The following is a 23,720-nucleotide window of genomic DNA, read 5'->3' on the forward strand; positions in this document are numbered from 1 at the left end:
GTGAAGCAACAGTGCTAACCACTGTCTAACCTTGCTGCCGCAAAGACCATCTCACCCAGGCTGACTCCCCTTCTCTATCCCCGCGGTAATCCGACCTAACCTTGACTCACCTAACTAAGGGGCAAATTTAGCATGGTCAATCCACCCACCCTGCACATCTTTGGACTGTGGAAGAAGAACCACGGGGAGAAAATGCAAAGTCCACACGGACAGTGACCCAGAGCCAGGATCGAACCTGGGACCTCAGCGCCGTGAGGCGGTTGTGCTAACCACTAGGTCACCGTACTGCCCTGTGAGGCAGCAGAACTAACCGCTCCTCAAATGTTTGAAGAAAATGAATATTCCGTGTTGGATTCTAGCATGTTTCCTTGAACAAAATCACACTGATTTCAAAAATGTTCCTCAGTGTACAATTTATGAACCTGAAAAGATATGTGATTGTAGAAAGAGACAAAAGGAGAAGCTCAACAGCGTGCAGTTTAGGCTTTAGTTGGTTTGGTGGAATGCAGTCAGGCGGGACAGAGGCAGCCGGTGGGGTCCTGCGGTGCTGGCGGGCGCTGCTGAAACCGCTCTATGCGGCTGAGTGTCAGCGGCGGCGCCCGCGAGCCCTGCCCGGCCCAGGCTGCCCGGCGCCGCGCGCGGGAGGCGGGAGCCCCGACACCGGCCCATGGCAGGTCAGTGAGTGCGGAGCGGACCCGGCACCGGGGGTGCGAAGGGGGGTGAGGGGAGAGAGACGGGGGTGGGGGTGAGGGGAGAGAGACGGGGTGGGGGTGAGGGGAGAGACGGGGGTGGGGGTGAGGGGAGAGAGACGGGGGTGGGGGTGAGGGGAGAGAGACGGGGGTGGGGGTGAGGGGAGAGAGACGGGGTGGGGGTGAGGGGAGGAGACGGGGGTGGGGTGAGGGGGGAGAGAGACGGGGGTGGGGGTGAGGGGGAGAGAGACGGGGGTGGGGGTGAGGGGGAGAGAGAACGGGGGTGGGGAGTGGTGAGGGGAGAGAGAACGGGGGTGGGGGTGAGGGAGAGAGACACTGGGGGGTGGGGGTGAGGGGAGAGAGACGGTGGTGGGGGTGGGGGTGAGGTGAGAGAGACGGGGTGGGGGTGAGGGGAGAGAGAACGGGGGTGGGGGTGAGGGGAGAGAGACGGGGGATGGGGGGTGAGGGGAGAGAGACGGGGGTGGGGGTGGGGGGTGAGGGGAGAGAGACGGGGTGGGGGGGGGGGGAGAGAGACGGGTGTGGGGGTGGGGGGAGAGAGAGACTGGGTGGGGGTGGGGGGAGGAGAGACGGGGGTTGACGGGGGTGAGGGGAGAGAGACGGGGTGGCGGGTGAGGGGAGAGAGAGACGGGTGTGGGGTGAGAGCGACGGGGGTGAGGGAGGATTGAGCCGGGTGTGGGTGAGGCGGGAGAGATACGGGGTGGGGTGGGTGGGGCGGAGAAGACGGGTGGGTGCGGGCGTGAGAGAGAGAGAGAGACGGCGGTGGGGGCGTGGGGGGTGAGAGACGGGGTGGGGGTGGGGGGAGAGGACGGAGGTGGGGGAGAGAGATGCTGGTGAGGTGGAGAGAATGAGGGGCGAGAGGTGGGGTTGGGGGGAGAGAGAGGGGTTGGGATGAGATGGAGGAGAGAGTGGGGTGGTGGGGGTTGGGAGGAGAGAGGTGGGATGGGGGTGGGGGGGAGGAGACGGGGTGTGGGGTGGGGGTGGGGGGGTGCGAGACGGTGTGGGCGGTGGGGGGGGGTAGACGGAGAGCGACGGGGGTGGGGGATCGAGATGAGGGGAGGTGGGGTGGGGGGAGAGGATGGGGTGGGGGAGGGGGGGGGGGGGGAGCGCGATGGGGTGGGGGTGGGGGTGAGGGGAGAGAGATGAGGTGGGGATGGGGGTGGGGGGAGAGAGATGGGGTGGGGGTGGGGGTGGAGGGTGAGGGGGAGAGAGATGGGGTGGGGGGTGGAGGGTGAGGGGAGAGAGCGGGGTGGGGGTGAGGGGAGAGAGATGAGGTGGGGATGGGGGTGGGGGGGGGAGAGAGATGGGGTGGGGGTGGGGGTGGAGGGTGAGGGGAGAGAGATGGGGTGGGGGTGGAGGGTGAGGGGAGAGAGACGGGGTGGGGGGAGAGAGACGGGGTGGGGTGGGGGGGTGAGAGATGGGGTGGGGGTGGGGGGGAGAGAGATGGGGTGGGGGGAGAGAGATGGGGTGGGGGTGGGGGGAGAGAGATGGGGTGGGGGTGAGGGGAGAGAGATGGGGTGGGGGTGGGGGTGAGGGGGAGAGATGGGGTTGGGGTGGGGGGGAGAGAGATGAGGTGGGGATGGGGTGGGGGGAGAGAGATGGGGTGGGGTGGAGGGTGAGGGGAGAGAGACGGGGTGGGGCTGGGGGTGGAGGGTGAGGGGAGAGAGACGGGGTGGGGGTGGGGGGTGAGGGGAGAGAGACGGGGTGGGGGTGGGGGGTGAGGGGAGAGAGACGGGGTGGGGGGTGAGGGGAGAGAGACGGGGTGGGGGGTGAGGGGAGAGAGACGGGGTGAGGGGAGAGAGACGGGGTGGGGGTGGGGGTGGGGGGTGAAGGGAGAGAGACGGGGTGGGGGTGGGGGGAGAGAGATGGGGCGGGGGTGGGGTGAGAGAGATGGGGGGGGGTGGGGTGAGAGAGATGGGGGGTGGGGTGAGAGAGATGGGGTGGGGGTGGGGGGAGAGAGATGGGGGGGGGTGGGGAGAGAGAGATGGGGTGGGGGTGGGCGTGAGAGATAGGGTGGGGGAGAGATGAGGTGGGGGTGGGGGGAGAGAGATGGGGTGGGGGGAGTGATGGGGTGGGGGTGAGGGGAGAGAGGTGGGGGTGAGGGAGAGAGGTGGGGGTGAGGGGAGAGAGGTGGGGGTGAGGGGAGTGATGGGGTTGGGGTGGGGGGAGGAGATGAGGTGGGGATGGGGGTGGGGGGAGAGAGATGAGATGGGGGTGGGGGGAGAGAGATGAGGTGGGGGTGGGGGGAGAGAGATGAGGTGGGGGTGGGGGGAGAGAGATGGGGTGGGGGTGGGGTGAGGGGAGAGAGATGGGGTTGGGGTGGGGGTAGAGAGATGAGATGGGGGTGGGGGGAGAGAGATGAGGTGGGGATGGGGGTGGGGGAGAGAGATGAGGTGGGGATGGGGGTGGGGGGAGAGAGATGAGGTGGGGATGGGGGTGGGGGGAGAGAGATGGGGTGGGGGTGGGGGAGAGAGATGGGGTTGGGGTGGGGGGGAGAGAGATGGGGTGGGGGTGAAGGGAGAGAGACGGGGGTGGGGGTGGGGGGAGAGAGATGGGGTGGGGGTGGGGTGAGAGAGATGGGGTGGGGGTGGGGGGAGAGAGATGGGGTGGGGGTGGGGGGAGAGAGATGGGGTGGGGTGGGGAGAGAGAGATGGGGTGGGGGTGTGGGCGTGAGAGATAGGGTGGGGGAGAGTACTGATGGTGGGGGGGGGGAGAGGAGAGGGGTGGGGGTGAGGGGAGAGAGGTGGGGGTGAGGGGAGAGATGGGGGTTGGGGTGGGGGAGAGAGAGATGAGGTGGGGATGGGGGTGGGGGGAGAGAGATGAGATGGGGGTGGGGGGAGAGAGATGAGATGGGGGTGGGGGGAGAGAGATGAGGTGGGGGTGGGGGGAGAGAGATGAGGTGGGGATGGGGGTGGGGGGGAGAGATGGGGTGGGGTATGGGGGTGGGGGGGAGAGAGATGGGGTGGGGGTGGGGGGGAGAGAGATGGGGTGGGGTGGGGGGAGAGAGATGGGGTTGGGGGAGAGAGATGGGGTGGGGGGAGAGAGATGGGGTGGGGGTGAGGGGAGAGAGATGGGGTGGGGGTGAGGGGAGACAGATGAGGTGGGGGTGGGGGGAGAGAGATGGGGTGGGGGTGGGGGGAGAGAGATGGGGTGGGGGAGAGGGATGGGGTGGGGGTGGGTGAGAGAGATGGGGGGGGGGTGGGGGAGAGAGATGGGGTGGGGGTGGGGGAGAGAGATGGGGTGGGGGTGGGGGAGAGAGAAGGGGTGGGGATGGGGGTGAGAGATGGGGTGGGGGAGAGAGATGGGGTGGGGGTGAGGGGAGAGAGGTGGGGGTGAGGGGAGAGATGGGGTTGGGGTGGGGGGAGAGAGATGAGGTGGGGATGGGGGTGGGGGGAGAGAGATGAGGTGGGGGTGGGGGGAGAGAGATGGGGTGGGGGGAGAGAGATGGGGTGGGGGTGGGGTGAGGGGAGAGAGATGGGGTTGGGGTGGGGGTAGAGAGATGAGATGGGGGTGGGGGGAGAGAGATGAGATGGGGGTGGGGGAGAGAGATGAGGTGGGGATGGGGGTGGGGGGAGAGAGATGGGGTGGGGGTGGGGGGAGAGAGATGGGGGTGGGGGGAGAGAGATGGGGTGGGGGGAGAGAGATGGGGTGGGGGGAGAGAGACTGGGGTGGGGGTGAGGGGAGAGAGATGGGGTTGGGGTGGGGGGTGAGGGGAGAGAGATGAGGTGGGGTGGGGGGAGAGAGATGGGGTGGGGGAGGAGAGATGGGGTGGGGGTGGGGGAGAGAGATGGGGTGGGGGTGGGGGAGAGAGATGGGGTGGGGGTGGGGGAGAGAGAAGGGGTGGGGATGGGGGTGGGGGTGGGAATGGGGGAGAGAGATGGGGGTGGGGGTGGGGGGAGAGAGATGGGGTTGGGGGGGGGGGTGGGGGAGAGAGATGGGGTTGGGGTGGGGGTGGGGGGAGAGACGATGGGGTTTGGGTGGGGGTGGGGGGAGAGCGATGGGGTTGGGGGTGGGGGGGTGGGGGGAGAGGAGATGGGGTGGGGTGGGGGTGGGGGGAGAGCGATGGGGTGGACGGTGGGGGTGGGGGGGAGAGGAGGTGGGGGTGGGGGGGGAGAGGTGGGTGTTGGGGGGGGGGAGCGAAGGTGGGGGTGGGGGGGAGAGAGGTGGGGGTGGGGGGAGAGAGTTGGGGGTGGGGGAGAGAGGTGGGGGTGGGGGGAGAGAGGTGGGGGTGGGGGGAGAGAGGTGTGGGGTGGGGGGAGAGAAGGGTGGGGTGGAGGAGGGGTGGGGTGGGGGGAGAGGAGGTGTGGGTGGGGTGGGGGGAGAGAGGCGGGAGGTGGGGTTGGGGGAGGAGAGAGGGAGAGAGGCGGGGTGGTGGGGTGTGGGTGGGCACGAGAGGTGGGGCGAGAGGTGGGTGGGGGGGGGAGAGGGAGAGAGGGTGGGTGGGGGGGGGGGGGGAGAGGTGGGTGGGTGGTGGGGGGAGGAGAGATGGGGTGGGGGTGGGGGTGGGGGGGAGAGAGATGGGGTTGGGGTGGGGGGAGAGAGAGATGAGGTGGGGGGTGGGGGTGGGGGAGAGTGATGGGGTGGGGGTGGGGGTGGGGGGAGAGAGATGGTGTGGGGCTGGGGAGAGGGGGGGAGGGGTGGGGGGAGGGGTGGTGGGGTGGGGGTGTGGGGTGGGGGGGCAGGGGAGGGGTGGGGTGTGGGGGGAGGGGTGGGGTGTGGGGGGAGGGGTGGGGGTGGGGTGGGGTGTGGGGGTGGGGGTGTGGGGGGAGGGGGGTGTGGGGTGGGGGCGGGTGGGGGGAGAGGGGTGGGTGGAGAGGGGTGGGGGGAGAGGGGTGGGGGGTGAGGTGAGAGAGATGGGGGGTGAGGGAGTGAGAGGGGGGTGAGGTGCGGAGAAGGAGGGGGGTGGGTCAGACGGGCGATGGGATTGAGGAGAGGAAGGGGGGGTGAGGAGAGGAAGGGGGGTGAGGAGAGGAAGGGGGGGGGTGAGGAGAGGAAGGGGGGGGTGAGGAGAGGAAGGGGGGGTGAGGAGAGGAAGGGGGGTGAGGAGAGGAGAGGAAGGGGGGTGAGGAGAGGAAGGGGGAGAGGAGAGGAAGGGGGGTGAGGAGAGGAGTGAGAGGGGGGGTGAGGGAATGAGGGGGGGTGAGGGAGTGAGGGGGGCGGCAGGGGATTTGAGGAGGGGGGAAGGGGGTAGTTGAGGAGGTGTAAGGGGGAGAGAGGTGGGTTGGGGTAGGGAGGGTGAGGGTAGGAGGACGGGGCGAGGAAATTGAGGTGTGAGCGGTTGTTGGGAGGGTGGGGGTGGTAAGAGTAGGGAGGCTGTGGAGGTGGATGGGGGGGGGAGACAGGAGGATGTGCTAGTGGGGTTGAGGAGGGGGATGAGGGTATGGTAGTGGTGAGGGGGTGCGAGTGTTGCTAATGTGTCTGTGCCCATTAACTTGGTGAGATTTTGCAATAATTCTGCATTGTCACTTTAGTTTGTACTAGTCTGTAAATTACTAGATTTATTGAATCCCTCATTTGTCATATGGGATTAGATTAGATCTGAGTTGTTAGTTCATCACAATTATGATGCTGGAATTTCCAGTAGTGTCTTGGTTGAGCAATGTCATTGGTAAAAGTTCTCGGCATAAACTCGTCAACCAAACTGTATTGGGGCAGTATTTGGTAAATTTATTGATGGATACATAATTCTTGAAGGCCCAGTTCAATTAGGCCCCTTATATACAAGATCTCTGCTTTAACTAATATTTTGGTGCGGTTAATTGAAACGGTCGACATGAGGAAATTGACCATGGATGCAAGAAAACCTGGAAAGAACAGTCATGTGGTCCAACAAGCCTGCAATAATCTCTATTCTTTATTGTCGTGCAGTGGTTCTGATTTTGGACAATTAACCCATTGCAAATTTAAAAATTATCTTCAGTAGATCTGATAATTTGTGGATTACCATCAGGAAAATGTCCAAGATTGATGGATTGTTGTAATAACTCAACCAATTATCTGTTCTGCAGAGAAGGGAACCGGCTCCCTCAATAATTCTGAACTCGTTGACTCCAGTCCTGTAAAATATGGGGCTGGATTCTCCATTGTGGGACTATGTCCCCCACGCCGACGTCGAAACGGTAGAGTTATACAGCAGGAAAACTGGCATAAAAGGGACACGAATTCCCAGCCCTGCAGGGGGCTAGCAGGGACCCGGAGTAAATCTTGCACTTTTGCTGCAGATACGGTCCCCTGTACTTACTGGTTGGAGGCTGCGCATGTGCACGGCGGAGGCTTGCAGTGGCCGTGCCGTGTTCCATGGCGGACTCTGACCGCAGAGCTAGGCCCAAGAAAAAGAACCCCCCACCCGATCGGCCACGTGCCTGACCCTTGACCCCTGCACAAACGTTCCCATGCCGCCTAGGAGGCCCCCCCCCCGGCCTCTGATTGGCCCGCCCCAACCAGGGCAGCCGCGGACTGAGTCAGCAGCTGCCAAGTGAGTATCCTGACCAGCTGGAGCACATTAGTTCCATGCCGTCGGGTCTTTGGCTGGTCGGGGGCAGAGAATGGCTGAGTGGGCCTCTGATAATGGCCGCAGGTAGGTCCCAGGCGGCGTACGCCTCTTTTTGGGGCCCGCAGAATTAGGGAACCGGCGCCTGTCCCGATATCCTGCGGGAACATGGATTCTCCGTCTCCCTGACGGCCGCGATTTTGGTGTGAGGGTGCGGAGAATCCAGCCCGTGGTTTTCCCTAATTCCCTGTGAAGTGACTATGAACCAGTTACTACCAGACATTCTATCATCAGCCTATCCGAACTACTGGGAGCAGGTAATAGAGTGACTGTGTCAATGTTGCCGGCACCTTGAGCGCAATTTGGACTCGACCCAAGTTATTTTAACAATTCCTCAATGATCCGTGCGCTACTCTGCTTGTTTTGCTAAGGACTGAGAAAAAGGATGGGTGGGCCTTCTTACAAACTGGTGCACTGTGATTTTTCAGATGTGCATCTTGAACTGTGTTTCTTCCTTGGTTAATGATTTGAACCTCGGTTATTCAGGTTGAATGATGGTGAAACTCAGAATAGTTGTTACCATCCATCTGCACCAATGCCAAATCAATCATGTTCGGTTGCAAAACACTATTGAGTTTATGGCTGATGATGAATGTGGTTGAATGCCCTTGCAGGCTTCCCCGTGTGTTGGTCCCTGGTGGCTGATTGAAATTACTTGGTTTGCAGCACACACAACCTGCGTGGTTTTTAAAAAATGTTTTCACTCTCAGACTTTGGTGCATTTTAAATTCTCCTAGCATATCTTCTGTGTTCATGTTAATTGGAGGATATGTTTCATGCTGTGCTAATGACCTTGCAGATAGGTTTTTGGGCATTGATTTTGTGGTTTAATATATATAATCATAGAACGGCGACAGCGTGAAAGAAGGCCCTTCAAACTGTTATTTGTACTGGCCCCCTTCCGTTTCAGATAACGATCCAATTTCCCCTTCAACACTTTGGTTAGACCTGCCTCCACCTCAGGTTGCCAATGACGTTAAATGTGAGTCATCTGGTTCCTGATTCTTCTACAATGGGAACAGTTTTTCACGTTTAATTTAAGACCCTCGTGATTTTGATTATGTCTACCAAATCTCCTCTTCAGTTCCTTTTCTCCGAGCAGAACAGACCCAACTTCTCCAATCTTTCTACGCAACTCCAGTTCCTCACCTCTGGAATATTCTTGTGAATTTTCTCTGCACCCTCTTGAATACCTTCACACCCTTTAAAGTGTGGTGTCCAGAACTGGAAGCAATACTCCAGCTGAGAAAAAAAGTGTTTTGAGTAGGGTTACCATAACCTCCTTTTAAAAACAAAAATATTGAGGAGACAATTATTTTCTTTTCCAATTAAGGGGCAGTTTAGCGTGGCCAATCCACCTACCCTGCACATCTTTCGGTTGTGGGGGTGAGACCCATGCAGACATGGGGAGAATGTGCAAACTCCACACGGACAGTGACCCGGGGCCAGAATCGGACCTGGGTCCTTGACACCGTGAGGCAGCAGTGCTAACCACTGCGCTACTGTGCCGCCCTAACCTTGCTTTTATACACTATGCCCCATTTGATAAAGCCCAGGATGCCATGTGCTCTAACCTGTTGACTGCTCTCACAATCTGTCCACTATTTTCAATGATTTATGCACATATGCACCCAGGTCTCTGCTCCCTTCAGAATTGTCACCTTTATTTTATCTGCCCTCTGTGTCCTTCCTACCTGTTAAGACAGGGGAGGAGCGATAAACTGAAATCCTCAATTACTTTTCCTTCTGACCATAATCAACATGATTTAATTTCAAAAAGGTAGACGTGTGTGTTTCTACCTCACGGTAGCATGGTGGTTAGCATCAATGCTTCACAGCTCCAGGGTCCCAGGTTCGATTCCCGGCTGGGTCACTGTCTGTGTGGAGTCTGCACGTCCTCCCTGTGTGTGCGTGGGTTTCCTCCGGGTGCTCCGGTTTCCTCCCACAGTCCAAAGATGTGCGGGTTAGGTGGATTGGCCATGCTAAATTGCCCGTAGTGTAAGGTTAATGGGGGGATTGTTGGGTTACGGGTATACGGGTTACGTGGGTTTAAAGTAGGGTGATCATTGCTCGGCACAACATCGAGGGCCGAAGGGCCTGTTCTGTGCTGTACTGTTCTATGTTCTATGTTGGTATGTGGTCATCTATCGACCACATTGAACAGCAGCCGATGTTTGTGGGTTTAGACAAAGAGTTAGTTATTCTACCACTTGGCCTGAAAGATTTAAACGCTACATCAATCACCCACAACGTACTGAAGAAAGATGCAATTAAAGAGTGCACATTTACAAGCATTAAACCCAACAAGAATAGTTAACAATTCCCATGTCATAGAAAGAAGCTTTTCCCATTCTTGAATTATAGTTCAGGGAAGTTTAGATGGCTGGGGGTTGGATATCAGGATTACTTTGAAGTCCATGTTTAAAGTTATGAATGTGACATGCCTTGAACTTGGCAGAACTCTACCAAAATAACTTATTTCATACTTCTCTGTATTTAATTTAACCTACTTTTCAGCCCTTTCCACCAACCTAACTATGTTCATTTGAAGTTCTATACGATCCTCCTTACAGTTCATAATACTTCCAATTTTTAAATTTTCTGCACAATTTGAAATCATGCCCTGTACACCACTATCTAGAGCATTAATATATATCAGGAAAAGCAAGGGTTCCACACCGATCAATGGAGACTTCCACTACAAATCTTCCTCCAGTCCAGCTGATCAGCAGGCATGTCTGTTCCCTGTCACTCAGCCAATTTCATATTCGTGCTACTGCTGTTCCTTTTAATCCATAAACTCTAACTTTGCTCAGAGTCTGCTGTGCGGGATCAAGGGACCCCATGTATGTCACGCCAACAGTATTACCTTCATCAACCCTCTCTGTTACCTCACCAAAACACTCCTGCACTAATCTCTCTTCTGCGCTGGCTTTTCTTAACTAACCTGTCACACTATGAAATGCTGTATGATATAGTCTGGGTATTACTTTAAACAGTTCCAGTGAAATATTTTCAAAATGTGTATAATTTATTCTAGGGTGGGCGAGATTAGCAACTGGCTGGTAAGTAACTGCTAATTTGCATGACCTATTCTCAGTTGTTTTCAGATTAAAGGTAAAAGGGAGAAATATTTTACAGAAACTAAAAACCAGTTGGAATTTTTTTTAAAAATTAATAAAATAAAATACAAGTACAGGGTCAGGCGATGTGTTGTAACTGCATGATGAGAGCTAATGGACTCTATTGTGGTTCCCTTCCTTTTGTTTTCTGGTAACAATCCATCTCACCACTAACCTGATCGTCCATTCAGAACAGCTCCTTCCTTTCCCTGTACTGGTGCCAATATCCCACAAATTCAAACCCATTTCTCCCACACCAACCTTTGAGCCACGCATTTACCTATTTAATCTTATTGACCCTGTGCCAATTAGCTTGTGGCTCATATAGTAATCTAGAGATTATTAGCTTTCTGGTCCTGCTTTTTTATTTTTCCCCTAGCTGCTCATATTCCCTCAGCAGGCCACTACCTATGTCATTGGTACCTATGTGGAGCACGACAACTGGATCTTTCTCCTCCCACTCCTTTTGCAGCCCAGATAAGATATCCCGAACCCTGGCACCAGGTAGGCAACACAACCTTTGGAGACCATCCTAGTCACGGAGAAAAGTGTCTATGCCCCTAACTATACTATCCACAATTACGATTACATTTCTTTTCTCTCCCCCCACTTGATTGGCTCCCTTCACAAGGTGCTTGTGGTCAGGTTGCTCATCCTACCCACAGTCCCTGCTCTCATCCACACAGGGAGCAAGAATCTCAAACCTGTTGGACAAGGGCTGACGCTCCTGCACCCTACCTCTTGGATCCGTCTACCTGTTTCACTCATAGTTACACCCTTCTATCCCTGATCACTGGCCAAATTCAAGGTAGTGAATCTAAGGGGTGTGGCCGCCTCCTGAAACACTGCGTCCAGGTAACTCATCCCCTCCCTGATGCATCACAGCGTCCAAAGCTCAGACTCTAGCTCATCGACTCTGAGCTGAAGTTCCTCGAGCAACCAACACTTACTACAGTTGTGTTCACTGGGAACCACGATGGGGTCAACCAGCTCCCACATCATTCAGATACAACACATTGCCTGGCCTTTTATCTCTATTTTATTTTATTAATTTTTAATATAAAAAAAATTTCCAACAGTTTTTTAAAGTTTTTGTCGTCAAGAATATTTCTCCTTTTTACCCTTAATCTGAAAGAAATTTACAATAGGTAATGCATATTTGCAATTACTTACCAGCCAATGAATTTACCAATTTACTGTGATGCCATTCCTGGATTGATTTTCAAACTCAGCCCGGTGCCCTCGTGGGTCCGGCTGTCTCTGTTCATCCCATTTCACCTAACTCCCTGTTTCACCAAATTCCAGCTACACTTTAATGCAGCAAGGCAGCACTCGGTGCAGGTCCACTCTCTTGATTGTTAGATGGCATATTATATATTGGTTTTTGAATAAGATTGCTGAAAACGTTTCTGGTAATATGTTAACATTTTAATTCAGAGAAAGCAGGCACTGGGTACCTCTCTGTTGTAAAGGTGCCTGAAGCATTGCCTTTGTGGTGGAAATGAGTCAACAGCCTGTTTAATATCTGTCTCGATTTTAATTTTGATTGACTTCAATCATCTACCTGATATTGCACAATGTTAACATCTGTCCCAATGACATTTGACAGGCCATGAGAGGTGGTGACGATCAGGAAGTGCAGGTAAGCTGGGTGATTGCCCAGCGTTTGAGAGAGGCAGCAATGAAGAAAAGACAGTTAAAGAGCTCAGGTAGGCAAGTTGTAAGTAGTGGAGAAAGTAGGCAGGCTTTGAACCAATCTGAGGTCATCTACCATCAAACAGTAGTGTAAGTGAAGTTTTCATTGCAGGTCACTATGAGCAAGCTTTTCCCTACAGAAGAGAAGTTGGCAATTGACATGGTAGGCAGGTGGTCAGTGGGGCGCTCAGAGGTTATAGATACATAGAAGATAGGAGCAGGAGGAGGCCTTTTGGCCCTTCGAGCCTGCTCCGCCATTCATCATGATCATGGCTGATCATCCAACTCAATAGCCTAATCCTGCTTCTCCCCAAGTGTTATATCTAGCTGCCTCTTGAATATATTCAATGATTTAGCATCAACTGCTTATGGACATTGGCAAAGAGCAATGGGCAGTTGCTTTGTGAGGGTAATGTAAAAGCAGTGGGGCAAGGAGCATTGCAGAGAGCTTGGTGTGTGAGGCTATTGAAAAATAAAAATATTCCAGTGGTTAAGCAGCCAGTGTATCTCTGGGAGCTCAATAGAAAACAAAGTTCTCGGTATGAAAGCTCTGGACAAAAATATTAATTTGAAAGCCAGGTTAAGGGCAAAGATGAATGATCTGTAAATTTGAAGCTATTAAAAGATTATTGAAGATAAGAAAATTTTATTCCAAAATATGTTTTGGATGTTTAGGAATTTTAGTTACTGAGGTACAAATAAGGCACAAAATATTTTCAGAAAATAATTTGATTTCTGGAAGAATTATAATACAGGGACATCTCCAAGCCAGTGGCTCTAATTGCACATTGTGCTATGATCCCCGAAGAGACCGATAACCGTTAAAAATAAATTTAAACTTCCAGTTAATAACTGAATGACACACCAAGATTTCACTATTTAAGGTGTTTACTGTAACAAACAAACTAAAAGCACTATTGACCAAACACTATTTTAGTAGACAACTCGTATTTCAAACTACAGAACAGAACTTTTAACACATTAAAAAAAGTCGGGTATATTGTACATTACTACTGTTCTTTAAATAGGTATTCAGTATTTCTGGAACCAGTCCATAATGATTTTACCTCCTAATGTTTACTTCTGATCTTTTCCTTTCCCAATCTGGAAACTTTGAACTCCAGAACTGTCTCCAAGGTACAAATTCTCCTGGAGACTTTTCCCTCTAACTAAAGCTAGGCAAATCTTCCTGCCTTGTTTTAACTTCTCACAAATGTAGTCTTTATTATTTGAACAGGAGCTTCCTTCACTGTCAGCATTCTTGCATGGTGCGCTGACTTGCTGCATTTAGCTGCTCTTCCTTTCCTGGATCCTAGTAGAATACCTGAGCCTGTGAGGTTTCAGGGATACCTTGGAAACCCTTCTCTGAAAGCCCATTTCTATCATGGCATTAATCTCACGGGCCTTGTGTCCAGGTAGAAATGCTGATTAGCCATGATTGAAAGTCCAACTTTTTTCATCCTGGAACTAAATGGACAGCTTAAAACAGCTGTTCAAGAAAATTATATTTTAAACACTTGTCTTGGACTTTAGAGACTCAGTCTAGCATGCAAGCTGTTGCAATTGTTTCCAAGAGTAAGCCCCTTGCACTTGCCAGTAAAATGACCTGGGGCCCCATTAATCTCTAACAAATAAATCAACCGCAAAGACTGGCTGTCAGGGTGATTTCAGAACAGGTCACCTGACCACCCCCCCCTTCATTTTACCCTAAATTAACAACACAGTCCCAAAACATAATCTTGTAAACTTCAACTGTAATAATTGATAGGAGCTAATTTACACCAGACATGAATATTTTTATCTTTTTTGTTTGCTTTTTTAAAATATAAATTTGGAATACCCAATTCTTTTCCAATTAAGGGGCAGCATAACGTGGTCAATCCACCTACCTTGCACATCTTTAGATTGTGGAGGTGAGACCCACGCAGACACGGGGAGAATGCACAAACTCCACACAGACAATGACCCAGAGCCGGGATCGACCCAGGTCCTTGGCGCTGTGAAGCATCAGCGCTAACCACAGCGCCACCATGCCGCCTTACCAGATATGAATATTTACATAGATAAGATCAGCAGTTTGTAAAGTTTTTTTGGGAAGGAAATATATTGCAGATGAAAGCCTTTCTAATAAGATTATAGATAAATTCTGATTCTGCAGTCCATTTAGTTTCATTTTTTTTGGTGAGATATTACAGATTTGCACATATGCTTTTGTATTCTAGTAATTGTTATTGGCATCATTATCTCTTTTAGATGTTTGTTTAGTATTTTCAAGACCTTTTACGCAGTGAGCAAACTGTGCTGGAGTACAGAGATTGTAGAGAAATGTTATCGTGCAATCTTTAAATTTCGTACTTCTCATTCGTGAGCAATGGAGCTTTGCAAAACAATGAAATTTGGTACAGCTCAGAAGATGTAGGTAGTTGTTTTGTTCTGGTTAGATGCAGCCGTAAACCTGTTCTGCTAGTCACATGTCATTGCTGCTGAATTATTCTTGACTCTCCCTTTATTTCAATTCACAGTGCCACGTATAATTTACTAAACTGAGACCGATATGAGGTCTGTAATCCTTTTGTTACAGTAAGAAGTCTTACAACACCAGGTTAAAGTCCAACAGGTTTGATTCAAACACGAGCTTTCGGAGCGCGGCTCCTTCCTCAGGTGAATGGCGAGGTGAATACTATCTCAGCAGAAACCGCCGCCATGTTCTCCGCTGCTGAGGATCGAGGAACTTTTGGTTCTGATGACCGGCCTCTGCTTTGAACTATTTTTACCGGACATTACTCAAATAGAGGGTCTTATTACACCAATTTCCTCCAAATGATTGGCAATAAAACGGGGAGAAAGGGTCAAAAACCAAGTACCCTGGCGTGAGCCACCGCGTGTGCAGCTGCTCACCACATCGCCGTCACCGCGTGTGCAGCTGCGCACCACACCGCCACCACCGGAGGTCCCAGCAAACCTTTCTCCTATTCTCTGGGGAAAAGTGCCTTGATTACCTTACTCTGTTGAAGCAACAGTGGGCCATTGCCTGCTTTTGTTCACTTTGATAGGTGAAGAATATTCCCAAATTTACTATAATGGCAAAAATACCAGTTCGGCTGGTTTATTTTGGATATTTATCTTGACCAAAGAATTCCATTATTTTAGTAATGTGGATAGTTAAGTTTTTCTTTGGATAGTATTAACCAAACGTAGCCCTCAACCTACAAACAGGGTCATCTACCTTCCCTTTCATACTGAAAATACCAGCATAATGTTCTGAAATTTGAATAAGTAAAATGGTTTTCATCAGTTAGCAAAACTAGAATTTTTCTGACGATACAATAAATGACAAGCACAAGTTTAAGAAAATTACATTAAAAACAACATTCTCCACAATAAACAGTTTTCAGCTCTTAATAATTTTGGAGGAAATTAGGTCAGAAACATTGTGGTTTCATTCTGTGTTGGGTTACTTGATAAGGTTTATTAGAATGTATATTTAAATACATCCTTCCATTAGAAATTGTAAATTGGCTGTTTAATTGGCTCCTTTTGTATATTTATTGTAGTGCGTGCTTGAAAGTAATTGAACAATTGATTTGAAGGGAAGCTAATGATATTAGAAAGATGCAAATATTTGTTATGATTTGAGATGACACTGTAAGGGTTGGACAGTAACAGGTTTTTAATCCAAGTTGCTGATAAATTGGATTGAATTCTGATAAATTCACTGACTAAATGTTCACCTATCACTTTGAGTTCAGACACCTAACCTTGATAACAGCATGTGATGATCTATTTCTGAAACCACAAGCAATAATTAGCCAAGGTAGAATTACATAGCGGAATCATGATAAAATCTATATATATTGTATTTTTACAAGTTCATTTGACTGAGTTACTTGATCGTGACGAGGTATATTATGATGTTGGGTCTATGTAGCTTTTTAGTGAAAAAAAATCCCACCAGGTTGCCAAAAACAGACAAAGTCCTGTCTTGTGAGAGAATGACTTGGATAATATGCAAAATTGGCATGTATTAGCTGTTTAACAATAACCTAAAGGGTTATGGAGGTAGCGGGAGTAAAAGAACATAAGAACAAGGAGCAGGAGTCGGCAACTCAGTCCCTTGAGCCCGCTCAGTTATTCGATACGATCATGGCTGATCTCATCTCTGCTTCATGTACACGTTCCTGCCCATTCCACATAACCCTTCATCCCACTGTCAATTAAAAACCTACCTACCTCAAATTTGTTTAGTGATTCCACAGATTTAATGACACTGAGTGAACTAATCCCTCCTCATTTCTTTTGCCTAAACTATGGCCTCTTGTTTTAGCATATCCAACAAGTGAAACATTCGTCCTACGTCTATGCTGTCAATCCCCTTAAGCAGCGTGTATACCTCTCATTCTTCTAAACTCCAGTGAGTGTATAGGCCTAAACTGCTCAATCTCTACTTGTTAGACAAGTCCTGAATGGAATCAATTTAGTGAACCTTATCTGAGCAGTCTCTATTATATTTATAGCCTTAAGTAAGGAGATCAAAACAGTGTGCAGTACTCCAGATGCAGTCTCACCAATGCCCTATACAGTTATAACAGCACTTCCCTACTTTTATACTCTTTTCCATTCGCAATAAATGCCAAAATGAGCAGAAGGGAGCGAAATTACCTGTCACACCTGCATATTAACTGTCTACGATTCGTCCACTAGGGCACCCAGAACCCTCTGTACTGAAGCGTTTTGAAGTTTCTCTCCATTTAAATAATAAGTTGCCTTTTGTTCCTTTGACCAAACTGGATAACCTCATACTTATCCATGTTAAATTCCATCAGCCGAATTTTGGTCCACTCACCTAACCTAATCATATACTTCTGTAAATTTCTTATTTCCTCATTGCCACTTGCTGTCATCTACAAATTACCTCTACTCCGTGCATCCGCTTCATTATTATAGGTTGTAAAATGTTGGGGTCTGAGGCATTGAAGTGTCTGATCACCCATGATGTTTAATGGTGGAGCTGTCTTGATGGGCTGAATGGCCTACTCCTTTTCATATGTTCTTTACTAAATTATCCTTTTTATTATTTGACTACCTGTCAACTTTTCCATCAAAAGTTCGTATGTGCATATTTATAATCCATTTAAACTTGTCCCTGTGTATTACACACCCCTGCCAGTGATAGCAATGTAATGAATCGGTTTCCTATTTCTCAGTACCTCAGTCTGGTGCTCCAACCAATTTTACTTTTCCGCTTTCCAGATTGAGTCCTGTCAGATTAATATTAGTATGTATTAGTGAACTACTGAAAGACTTGGCCGCTGACTTGCTGATGTGATTTTTCTTTTCTGTTGTCATCCCATTTTGTAGTTTTATTTTAGATCTACCTCTCTTTCCTTTGACTCTCTAATCACACTGTTCCCCAGCTGAAAAGGATAATAAACTCCACTGACAAAACAAATTACTGCGGGTGCTGGATTCTGAAACAAAAACAGAAAATGCTGGCCAATCTTAGCAGTTCTGACAGCATCTGGGGAGAGAGAGAAGGGAGCTAACGTTTCGAGTCTGGATCATTCTTTGTCAAAGCTTGAAGTAACAACAGAAATTGGTGGAAGACCCAGGCCAGTGAGAATCTAGAAAGCTCTGATGAACGATATAGAGGCTGCTCTAAACTCAATCACTTCATTCGAATTATGCCATAATTCACTTTTAATCAATAAATTTCCCACTGTGCCATTATTTATGTGGCTCAATCCAAGTTATTAGTAATTAATTTTAGTGCAATTTAACAATTTTGGATTATCAAGAGAATAACCAAAACACTTCCGGTGGCGGCTATGAGGGAGTAAGTCGCGCATTTGGTGGCTCTCGCTCCGGTCAGACTTTAAGACCTTTTCCCCCCGACTTTTTTGAACTTTTGAGCGGTGGAGTGAAAAACAATAGCACTCTAGATCTGAATCCATACAGAGTTGTATGGACTTAAGGAGCAGAAGGGAGCGAAAACAGGCGAAGAAGGGGCTGAACAAAGGTGATGTGGAAGCTCAAATGGGAGGAAAGATGGCCGATGAACGGACCACGGAAAGGACGGTCCAGACAGCACTGGACAACATGCTGCAGGTCATGAAAGAGAGCTTCGCAGCACTGAAGCGGGATAATTTGGAACCGCTCCAGAAAGCGGTGGAGCGACTTGACCAGAGGCTGGATGCTCAGGATAAGATGGTCCAGGCACTGGAGAAGACAGTGGAAGAGCAGGCGGATTTCTAAACGGTAGCGGACGTGGAAATTAGTAAGTTGAAGGAGCAGCAATCAAGGCTGATGGACAAGCTGGAGGACCTGGAAAACAGGTCTCGCCGGCAGAATCTGAGAATCATTGGGCTCCCGGAGGGGGCCGAGGGAGTGGATGCCACGGCATATGCGGCAGACATGCTGCAGAAGCTGGTGGGGGATGATTTCTTCCCGCGTCCGTTGGAGCTGGACAGGGCACACAGAGTGCAGGCGAGGCAGCCGTGAGGTGGAGCCCCAACCCCCGGGCGATGGTGGTCAGGTTCCATAGGTTCGTGGACAAGGAGCGGGTTCTGCAGTGGGCCAAGAGCACGGAGAGCTGTTCATGGAACAACAGTGTCCTGTGCATCTACCAGGATCTGAGCCAGGAGGTGGCCAGAAGGAGGGCAGCCTTTAGACAAATTAAAGAGATCCTGTTTACAAAGAAGGTCAAGTTCGGGCTACTTTTCCCGGCACGGCTTTGGGTCACATACTGGGAACAGCAACGTTATTTTGACGACCCGGAGGAAGCAATGGACTTCGCTAAGGGGCATGGACTGGTGCCGAACTGAGGACCCATGGACTCAAGTTAGAGTGTATTAAGGGATGTTTGCATTTGTTCGCAGATTGCCCTTCGTGTTAGCGATGTCGTTTGGCATGCTCTTTTACTTAAAACTGGGGGTGTTCTTGTGTTTGTGTTTGCCTGTTTGAAAGTTTTAAAGTTAAAGCCAAAGTTATAGTTAAAGTTTAAGTTGTTGGGTGCTGTGGGGCTGTTTTGGTTCTTTTTGTTTTTTATTTTCTGGGAATGTTGGGAAGGGGTGGGTGGTAGCGCCCACCTCATTACACAGTCTGAATTGCACTGTGGTGGGGGCGAGCTTTGTTCTTTGTTTGTTTTCTCTCTGTCTCGGTCCCAGAGCGATTGCTCGAACAGGGCTGTTCTGGGGAGGTGGTGTTGATGGGCAGGGGGGAGGGGAGCGGGGGGACAATAGGTGTGAGACATGGTGGCGCCGGAGTTGAGAGCCACCAGGCTAGCTGCTTTGAGCTAGTCAACGGGAGTGAGGTGGGGTTGTGTACATAGCCAGTATATGGCAGGGGTTAGGTTACAAGAGATTGTTCTTGGGGAGAGGGGGGAGGGGGGGATGATCTGCTGACGAGGGAGGGAACTGAACCAGGTAATAGGGAAGGGGTCGGGGGAGGGAGCTGCCAAGAGCAGACCAGGAGAGGGGCGGCACATGGGCAGGGGATGGGCCAAGAAGGGGGATGGCTGATCGGCATAGGGGGAGGGGGGGGGGGGGGGCAGGGTGCCCTCCAACCAGGCTGATCACCTGGAATGTTAGAGGATTAAACGGGCCGGTCAAGAGGACACATGTGTTCGCGCGCTTACGGGCTCTGAAGGCAGATGGAATGTTGCTGCAGGAGACTCATTTGAAAGTGGCGGACCGGATTAGATTACTGAAGGGCTGGGTTAGCCAGGTCTTCCATTCGGGGCTTGACGCTAAGACTAGAGGGGTCGCGATCATGATTAACAAACGGGTTAAATTTGAGGCGGACAGCACAGTTGCGGATGGGGATGGTAGATTTCTCATGGTCCGGGGCAAGCTTGAGGGGGTGAAGGTGGTCCTAGTGAATGGTTACATTCCAAACTGGGATGATGTAGATTTCATCAAAAGGCTGCTGGGGAAAATCCCCGATTTGGATTCCCACAAGTTGATTATGGGTGGGGACTTTAGTACAGTCCTCGACTCCGACCTGGACCGGTCGTGCTCCAGAACGGGCAGGGTCCCGGCAACGGCAAGAGAACTGAGAGGGTTCATGGAACAATTGGGGGGGGGGGGGGGGGTGGACCCCTGGAGAATCCGCCGGCCGACGGGGAAGGAGTTCTCGTTCTATTCACATGTTCACAAGGTTTATTCTCGTATTGACTTCTTTATTATGAGTAGGGGGTGAGGGATACAGAAAACTTGGCGATCACTATTTTGGACCATGCTCCACATTGGATCGACCTGCAGGTCTGCAAAGAAAGTTACCAGCGCCCACAATGGAGGTTAGAGGTGGGATTGTTGGCAGAGGAGAGGGTGTGTGAGAGAGTGGGGAAATGCATGCAGGACTACCTGCAGGTCAACGATGCAGGGGAAGTCTCAGCAGCGGTGCTCTGGGAGGCGCTGAAGGCGGTGGTGAGAGGGGAACTAATCTCAATCCGAGCCCATAGGGGCAGAACGGATAGGGCAGAGATGGACAGACTGGTGCAGGAGATGATACGGACGGATAGGGAATATGCGGAGTCCCCGAGGGCAGAGCTACTTGGGGAACGACGGAGACTGCAGACGGAGCTGGGGGCGCTATCCACTGGGAAGGCCGTAGAGCAACTCAGAAAGGCCAGGGGCGCGGTGTACGAGTATGCAAAGAAAGCCAGCAGAATGCTTGCACAGCAACGTAGGAAGAGGGAGGCGGCCAGGGAAATAGGGGCAGTAGTTGATGGGGCAGGGAACCGGCTGGGAGACCCGGCAGGGAACCGGCTGGGAGACCCGGCAGGGAACCGGCTGGGAACCGGCTGGGAGACCCGGCTGGGAACCGGCTGGGAGACCCGGCAGGGAACCGGCTGGGAGACCCGGCTGGGAGACCCGGCTGGGAACCGGCTGGGAGACCCGGCTGGGAGACCCGGCAGGGAACCGGCTGGGAGACCCGGCAGGGAACCGGCTGGGAGACCCGGCAGGGAACCGGCTGGGAGACCCGGCAGGGAACCGGCTGGGAGACCCGGCAGGGAACCGGCTGGGAGAACCGGCAGGGAACCGGCTGGGAGACCCGGCAGGGAACCGGCTGGGAGACCCGGCAGGGAACCGGCTGGGAGACCCGGCAGGGAACCGACTGGGAGACCCGGCAGGGAACCGGCTGGGAGACCCGGCAGGGAACCGGCTGGGAGAACCGGCTGGGAACCGGCTGGGAGACCCGGCAGGGAACCAGGTGGGAGACCCGGCAGGGAACCAGGTGGGAGACCCGGTAGGGAACCAGGTGGGAGACCCGGCAGGGAACCGGGTGGGAGACCCGGCAGGGACCCGGCTGGGAGACCCGGCTGGGAGACCCGGCTGGGAGACCCGGCAGGGAACCAGGTGGGAGACCCGGCTGGGAACCGGCTGGGAGACCCGGCAGGGAACCGGCTGGGAGACCCGGCAGGGAACCAGGTGGGAGACCCGGCTGGGAACCAGGTGGGAGACCCGGCAGGACTGAACAGGGTATTCAGGGACTTTTACAGTAAGCTGTATACCTCGGAACCCCCCACGGGGCCGATGGGGATGAGGCGCTTCTTAGATGGGCTGACCTTCCCAAAGGTGGGCAGGGGGATGGTAGAGGGGCTGGGGCCCCCGATTTAGAGTTGAAGAAGTAATGGGGGGCCTGAAGGTCATGCAGTCGGGTAAAGCCCCGGGGCTGGATGGATATCCAGTGGAGTTCTACAAAAAGTTTGCGGGTATACTGGGGCCGGTGCTGGTTAGGGTGTTTAACGAGGCGAGGGACAATGGGGTACTACCCCCGACGATATCGCAAGCCACCATCTCGCTGATATTAAAACGGGATAAGGATCCGGAAGTTTGTGTGTCCTATAGGCCAATCTCCCTGATTAATGTGGAGCTAAACTGCTGGCCAAGATCCTGGCGTCCAGAATCGAAGACTGCGTGCCGGACGTGATTGTGGAGGACCAAACGGGGTTTGTTAAGGGCAGGCAGCTGGTAGCCAATCTAAGAAGGCTACTCAATGTGATTATGATGCCCCCGGAGGGCAGAGAGGTGGAGGTAGTGGTGGCAATGGATGCCGAAAAGGCTTTTGACCGGGTGGAGTGGGACTATTTATGGGAGGTGCTGGGACGGTTTGGGTTTGGAGAAGGCTTTGTGGACTGGGTTAAACTGCTATATCAGGCCCCGGAGGCTAGTGTAAGGACGAACAGGACAACATCTGAGTATTTTAGACTACATCGCGGGACAAGACAGGGATGCCCCCTCTCTCCACTGCTGTTTGCGTTGGCCATAGAACCGCTGGCAATTGCTCTGAGAGCGGCAAGGGAATGGTCAGGGAGGGGATAGAACACAAGATCTCGCTATACGCGGATGACCTGCTTTTGTATGTGTCAGATCCAGCGGCAGGGATGGACGGGATTATGGAAATCCGAGGCGAATTTGGCCGGTTTTTGGGCGACAAGTTGAACATGGCAAAAAGCGAGATGTTTGTGGTGCAGGCGAGGGGTCAGGAGAATAGGCTGAGGGAGCTACCATTTAGGCTGGTTGGGGAAAGTTTTAGATATTTAGGGATAAAAGTGGCGCGTGACTGGGGTAAGATGCATAAGTTGAACTTGTCCAGGCTGGTGAAGCAAATGAAGAGCGTGTTTCGGAGGTGGGATGCGCTCCCGCTGTCACTAGCGGGGAGAGTTCAGACGGTGAAGATGACGATCCTCCCGAGATTCCTGTTTATTTTCAGTGTCTCCCTATTTTCATTCCGCGGTCCTTCTTTAAAAGAATCAATAAAATCATCCTGAATTTGTTTGGGCGGGGAAGTCCCCGTGGGTAAAGAGGGGGATGCTGGAACGGAACTGTAGCGAGGGGGGGGCTGGCGTTGCCGAACCTCAGCAACTACTACTAGGCAGCTAACATAGCCATGATAAGGAAATGGATGGTGGGTACAGGGTCGGTTTGGGAGCGGGTGGAGGCTGCTTTGTGCAGGGGCACCAGCTTGGCAGCCCTGGTCACGGCTCCCCTGCCGGACAGGTACTCCACCAGTCCTGTAGTGGTGGCGGCTCTGCGGATTTGGGGCCAATGGAGGAAGCATGCGGGGGAAGTGGGAGCGTCGGTCTGGTCCCCAATATGTGACAACCACCGTTTTGTCCCGGGGAAGATGGATGGCGGGTTTTGAGCATGGCAGAGAGCGGGGGTGGGAAGGATGGGCGACTTGTTCCTGGAAGGGAGCTTCGCGAACATGTTGGAGGAGAAGTGTGGGCTGGCGAGTGGGAATGACTTTCCGTACTTGCAGGTGCGGGATTTCGTACGTAGACGTCCCGTCCTTTCCACGCCTTCCACCAAGGGGGATCCAGGACAGGGTAGTTTCCAGGGGTAGGGTAGGAGAGGGGAGAGTCTCGGATATTTATAAGGAGCTTATGGGCGCGGAGGACACAGGGACCGAGGATCAGAAACTTAAGTGGGAGGAGGAGCTTGGTGGGGAGTTGGAGGGAGGAGTATGGGCAGACGCTCTGAGGAGGGTAAATGCAACCGCAACATGTGCCAGGCTCGGTCTGATTCAGTTCAAGGTGGTTCACCGGGCCCACATGACGGTGGCCTGGATGAGCAAATTCTTTGGGCTGGAGGACAAGTGTGCTAGATGTGGGGGAGGACCAGCGAACCATGTCCACGTGTTCTG

The 23,720-nt window shown here is 52.4% G+C and overlaps 1 protein-coding gene across 3 annotated transcripts in view; it reads left to right on the forward strand.

Moving 5' to 3' along the window:
* The first annotated feature begins 593 nt into the window (after window positions 1-593).
* The window catches only part of mib2 (MIB E3 ubiquitin protein ligase 2), a 290,271-nt gene continuing 267,144 nt past the window's right edge, over window positions 594-23,720 (forward strand). Inside the window, exon 1 of one of the 3 annotated variants that reach the window (XM_038773655.1) lies at window positions 594-674. The gene's annotated coding sequence lies outside the window, so the exon portion shown is untranslated. Of the gene's footprint in view, window positions 675-12,020; window positions 12,089-23,720 lie in introns of those variants that run through there. The other 2 variants (XM_038773656.1, XM_038773658.1) reach the window with 2 other exon arrangements.

This window comes from Scyliorhinus canicula, chromosome 16, assembly GCF_902713615.1.
Source record: "Scyliorhinus canicula chromosome 16, sScyCan1.1, whole genome shotgun sequence".
In the NCBI taxonomy this organism is placed as follows: Eukaryota; Metazoa; Chordata; class Chondrichthyes; order Carcharhiniformes; family Scyliorhinidae; genus Scyliorhinus; species Scyliorhinus canicula.